Raw genomic sequence first — 6,008 nt, 5'->3', positions numbered from 1 at the left:
AGCTGCATATGAAAGAAAGCAAGTACTAAGAACCCTTCCTGCATCTGGTCACCCAGAGGAAGTTTCTAGAGCGCTCCTGGTGACTTCAGGTGCTAAACTGTGCAACGCTGTCAGGACTTACTGGTACTGAATCTATCCACTGGCAGAAAGGCACACATTTATTGACTTTCAATAGTGGAATGTCATCATCTCCAGAATAAGAGGTGTGGATATGAGGAGGTTTTCTTGAAGTTAAGAACCTAAAATGACAGATAGATCAATTTTCCATTTCTGTTATATAGCTGTACCCCTCTGCATGTCTCATTCCCAGCCATAAAACACACACATGAAAATGTGTTCTTCCATGAAGAGCCTCAGAAAGCCTAAAAAACACTGTTTTCCAAGAGTTTCTTATTCTTATAATGTATGACACATACAAGAAAGCCATTTGCTCACTTGTGCCAAATATAAGAAAAAAAAAAGTCCATATTTTAGAAATGAGGATCATTAACACTTTTATAATCATCAAATAATGCTGAATTACTCATTTCTCAAAGTCTTTCAAGACTTCTAGGAAGACATGATTGAAAGCATTTGACTGAATCCCAAGGAGTCCCTTGCCACACCACTGCATAGCATGTGAAGATTAAAAAGAAGGAGGTCAGGTTTTAAAGTCTCTTGTGACCCTAAGATTTATGAAAACCTTCATTTTCAAAAAGGATTAATGCTGACCCTGTATGAAATAAGAGAATTTCTTTGAGATTGTGATTTTAAACTCCTTGAGAAGTTTTAAAGAAAAGTAAGTGCTTTCAGAGGACAACCATTTTGTATCAGTTGGGAAAAATATATGAGAAATTGATTGTCATATATCAAATCTGATTCCACTGAGGAATATGTACGTTGCTTTTATCACATACATTTGTCCACTAAAGCATCAAGAATCACAGAAATCTTTAGTGTTACACTGATTAGATTTTGTAGCTATGTGTACTTGAGGATCTACGAGCTGAAAAATCCGTTAAAACAATGTAGTCCATCCTGCAAGGGTGATGCTTTGAAAATTCCAGTTGATCTAATAGGACTTCAGTTGTCTAAAGCAACAACCGTGAACTTTTTCTCATGGGTGAACAGCATTTCATCTTAGAAGACTGGCAACAGTCCTGCACTAACCTTCCTACAAAGGAAGATTCACCCTAGAATCTTCCAAGCTACAAAGCTACAAAGATTCACCCCAAACATGAAAACAGAGCTCCAACAGTCCCCAACATGTCTGCCCACATGGCAAGAAGCTGCATATTAATCACATGGAGACTTATATCGAGTCATGGGATAGCAATGCCATTGGCATGTCATGAGAAATGCAAGCAAACCTACATTTCAATGGTATGTTCTCCTGCATTTCAAGAAGAAGAATTTGAATGTATTATAATTTTCTGTCATGTTTTGCATTTTTATGGTATCATCTTCGAACCTTTTGGAGAGAGAAAAAATCTTCCTTTTCTCTCTTCAGTTTGTTGCCACTTTCTAATAGGCCTGAAATTATTTCCTCTGTTCCACTTCCTCACTCATGCAGCTGGGTCTTGTTTTCTTGCTTGTTTCTGCAGCTGCAAAAATCAAATACAAGTCTTTTCAACTATAAAAGCACAGTTATGGGAAGATGGAGAGAGCACATATGTTATTTCTAGTAACTCCTGCATAAACGGTAGCCGTGCAATAAAAGTTCTCAGCATTAAGAAAAACAGGATACATTTATATTTCAGCCCAAATCCATTGAGTGCCACATTCACAAGACTACAAAGTGCCAGTGAGTATGAATTAGGCTTTAGAGGCAAGAATTATTAATTGCATAAATATAGCATGGGAAATAGCCGCTGAAGTAAATTGCAACAAGGCACACTAAGGATAGTGTCTTGGAAAACAATCTTGTGATGATCATGACAGTGAAGCAACTGGGATAGATAGTACAGGGACAGTTTCATCATTTGAAGATGGAGGACAGGTCTCTCTTGAGAAGCGGTTAGGAAAACAGTGTTTGGGAAAGACCTAGCTTTAGCTGTCTAGCTGCTGTGAGGAACAAGATGGACTAGAAAACCTCTTGAGATTCCCTCTAGACATCTGATTTTATAAAATCTCATTATGTAGAATTTGGTAATTAATAAAATCATTACTGTTTCTTACTTGACCTTAGGTGGTCCCTCCCACATTTGCTTATTCAAGCATGGTCTGGCCATCCCTGTGGCAATTATAAAGGTAATTGTACCTGTAAAAGCCTGAGGGGGAGATTGATTGTAGTTTGTATGAGTGGATGTCAGTAGTCTGGCTGATGCTCCAGCCCCCTCTCCTGCCCTCACAAGCTCTTTCTTGTGATGTACCGTCATGTATTTTTTAATCATCTTTAATCTGATGCTCTAAAACAGAAGTTTCACCTCAGTCACAACCCAAGCATGTTACAATATAAATCGAAATAAAAAATTAAGCAGATAGTTTGAATGTGTGCTTTATCTCCTAATTAAAAGGCAGATGATCTCCCAAATCCAGATCTAAATCAACCTTGCAGTAAATTTAAATTGAGCCTGAAGTTAGATGTGAAAACTGTAGCAGGCTGCCTGTATTACCTTCAGCTGTAAGCATCTAGGCTGAACTGTGCTAGTGCTGTCTGTATCCTTGCACCACATGTTTTGTTCATTTCTAATCAGCTTTTTACAGTGTAAAAGTAAACAGCAAATTCCAGCTGACATCACAAGTCAAAATTTGCTTTTTCTGTGACTGGTGTGATTCACAGAAATAATCTGTCACAGGCTGCCTGTAACGAAGAACCTCAGTTTGGAATTCTCAACAGCTGGTTGTGTTAGCTGGTTGATCTGCTAAGGCTTTGGGAGGTTTAAGTGACCATAGCTTTCACTACTTTCTTTTCTATGCTTTCAATGTTTATGAATCTTGAGAGAGCTTAAACATTTAAGGAGAATGTAGAATTGCCTATAGGAACTTTCACTTTGAAAATATAATATTTATGCTCGTTTGTTAACTTCTAGGGATAAGGCAGAAAGGTCTCTTAAATTTTTGTGATTGCTCTGAAGTTTCCAAGTACAAATTCACATCACAAAAATGGTGAGGTCTTCAAGTTTACTTCTATTTGCCACCATTCTTGGATGCTGTCTGAGAATGCCAAATCAATTAAAACAAACGAACAGACAAATTAAAACAAACAGACAAAACAGAAATCCCTCAGACCATTTTTGAAACTTTATGCCTACTTTGTACCTTCTCTTCTATATCTTATGTAACCTATCTCCTGTAGTTTGATTGCCCTCCAATTTCATTATGGCCAACATGCTTTCCTTCTTATGCTTTTAAACAGATTGTTTGTGTCATGAGTACAAAGATGCAAACTGATTACTGGAAAAGAAACTATGATTTTGCCATGGAAACAAATAGTCTCTTTTTGTTTCATGGAAAATTTACGGAGAATAATTCACCTTTCAGAACAGACTAAGAAACATGCTGAGCATATTGAAAGATTCATGTAAATCTCAGAAGCTGTAGTTCAAAGTCTATAGAGTACACAACTTACGTTAAACTCTTTTTAAAAGATACCTTATTATAAAAATATTTATTAGAAAAATCAGCAACCAAAGAACCACATCTTACACAGATAAAGCATCAGATTTAAACCAAGGCAAACAGCTTGGTTAAAAGCAAGACATATTTGAAATAAGACATGGGTAGCATCTATCTATATCCAAAATTGCACTCATAAAATTCCTGTTTATTTGCTTTCTACTACTGAAAATACAGAAATTCTGTATTTGCTTGTGCTTCTTTTTCCTTTAATATTTCCCAGTTCTCTTTCTGCTTATAAGCATATCCAGAATTGCGTCAATGCTAACAGCTCTGAGCAGACCAGAGTGTAGCTAATGCAGCAGACCAATTAATGTTTGTCTAAATATCAGAGGACTTGCTGAAGTAGGAGCACTCTGAGATCTGCTAATGTACATGTGCAAGAGAGTGCTCCTCAGAGGATTTTTTTGGATCTCAAGCACAGGAGCAGGTGAAATGCTTCCCCTTCACTCTTTGTAAAGGATTTTAATTTTTAGAGATGGTTTTAGGGTGCAGGGCTATTTCCTTCCTTTGTGTAGCATGATCTTGATTCTGCTGCTCATTGCATGCCTTCCTGAAAGATGCCTCAAGCATCAGCCAGAGCAGAATGTAAAACCACTTTTGTTGAAACTGTCCCATTTTGCAGAAACATTCAAAATTTCTCAGCTAAAGAATGAATCCTCCAAGTTAATTGTTCAGTAACGATGTGAGAAGAGGATCTGGTCTCCAGCTAGCAGTCCCAGGGCAGTATTTTATTCTGTGAAAGGTTTGCATATATTATCCTTATTGAAAGGACTGCAAGTGAGTCTTTTCTTTTTCCAGAGGATTTCTTAAATACTCAACAAGAAACGTTTCTTTTCTATTTGGACCACTAACAGTTCCACCTTCATGGTGGACTAGTGCCAACAAAAGGGGAGAACAACCCTTCTGACCAATCCCGCTCCTCCTTTAGAAAACACACATATAATAAACCTGATGCAGAAATACGAATGTGAAACAGCAGGGAGAAAAGAAAACAGTTTGGCTCTTATGTATATAAACTACTGAACTTGTTTATAGGGGAGAGAGGGTAGGGAAGAAGAGCCAGGGCTATAGTAGCTTTTCATCTTCCAACAGACTGTTTTTAAAACAAAGGAGTGATCTCTGCTTATTTCAAGATGTAGGGACCTATTTTAAGGAAAAGGGGTCAAGACCTCAGAGCGTATAGAGTTCAAGACAGCCTTATTTTTCAGTGTTTTCCAGCTGACTGTTACCGGAGTAGAATCTCGTGGAGTGCAGCCCTTGCTGTGAAGGCCAATTTTTCCATGCATTGCTCAGGGAACACGTGTTTATGAGTACTGTCACACTGCCAGCGAGAAGGTAGCTGTTCCAATGCTGTCCTTAATAGCAGCTATGCCCCTGCTTTGAACATAACGTCTAAATCAGAATCAGGAAAAGTTTGACTGAATCAGGAAAGCACTTGTGCTCACTTATATTCATACCATGATGGAAAAAAAAAAAAAAAATTCAGTGAGTGGAAAACAGGCCAAAAAGCAAACTCAAAATGTTTTGCTGTTCCTTCATTATCATTTCTAGAGGTAAGGATTTGGTCAATAATTTCTCATAGCAATTGTTTCTGAACTCTGAAGATAATCTAAACTTCTGGATTGCAAGCAGTATAACCATAGTAGTGTTCTATGAAGTTGTGCAAAATTTTGTGCTATTGGAGGAAATCCTGGGTTATAATGATGTTAATCTAAATAAGAAGGGAGGTTCTGAAGTGGCCACCATTTATGCAATTGTGTCTCTATCAGCACACATGCCTACATATTGAGATCATTCTCCCATTTTATTTATTTAGGTTCATGGGTAGGTGAAACTGTGATTTGACACAGAGATCAAAATTCTGTGGCAAAGTTGTTATACATCACTTTTTTAGAGGCATGTGTGTATAAAGTGCCATGTTTCCACAAAAGTATTAATAGATATCTGGACTGAAGGGCTTTTAAGCAGGAATATTCAGGCTAACAGCCGTATAGCTACCAGCACTTTTCAGTGCACTGTTCAATATCATCAAGTCATCTTGGCGCTGACCATCAGAAATGTGCTGCTTGGAGTTAGATTTAATAGAGTCAGATGCAATTTACAATAAGCAGCCTATTCCTAATTATTCCGTTAAATGCCAAAATCAGAAATCCTTCATCAGACACCCAACATCTTGAAATGGGAATGCTAACCAAGAAGAGAGCCTGAAGTCATGCCAAGATACAATATTTTGGCTCCAGTGGAGCAGTTTGAGAAATAACAGCGATCATCTCTTTTTCCTTAGCTTAAATATATATTTTTTCTAATGGGTCAAAAAACACTAGCATCGTTTCAGTAGAACAAGGTTAGGAAAGGAAATTCCATGTGTCTTTATGCTGACAGATCAAACTTTTGGGGAGGTACTGTGT

General features: G+C 37.6%; 1 long non-coding RNA gene across 1 annotated transcript; it reads right to left on the bottom strand.

Moving 5' to 3' along the window:
- Window positions 1–1,427: 1,427 nt before the first annotated feature.
- Window positions 1,428–2,428, bottom strand: LOC110354392 (uncharacterized). Its single transcript, XR_002406281.4, has 2 exons — window positions 2,240–2,428; window positions 1,428–1,583 (listed from the first exon to the last, which is right to left on the bottom strand). It is a non-coding gene; the product is annotated as an uncharacterized lncRNA (long non-coding RNA).
- Between the last annotated feature and the right edge of the window lie 3,580 nt (window positions 2,429–6,008).

This window comes from Anas platyrhynchos, chromosome 2 (genome assembly GCF_047663525.1).
Source record: "Anas platyrhynchos isolate ZD024472 breed Pekin duck chromosome 2, IASCAAS_PekinDuck_T2T, whole genome shotgun sequence".
NCBI classification, from domain to species: Eukaryota; Metazoa; Chordata; class Aves; order Anseriformes; family Anatidae; genus Anas; species Anas platyrhynchos.
Note: the sequence above shows the minus strand (reverse complement) of the source record. Positions and strands in the feature narration are given on the sequence as shown.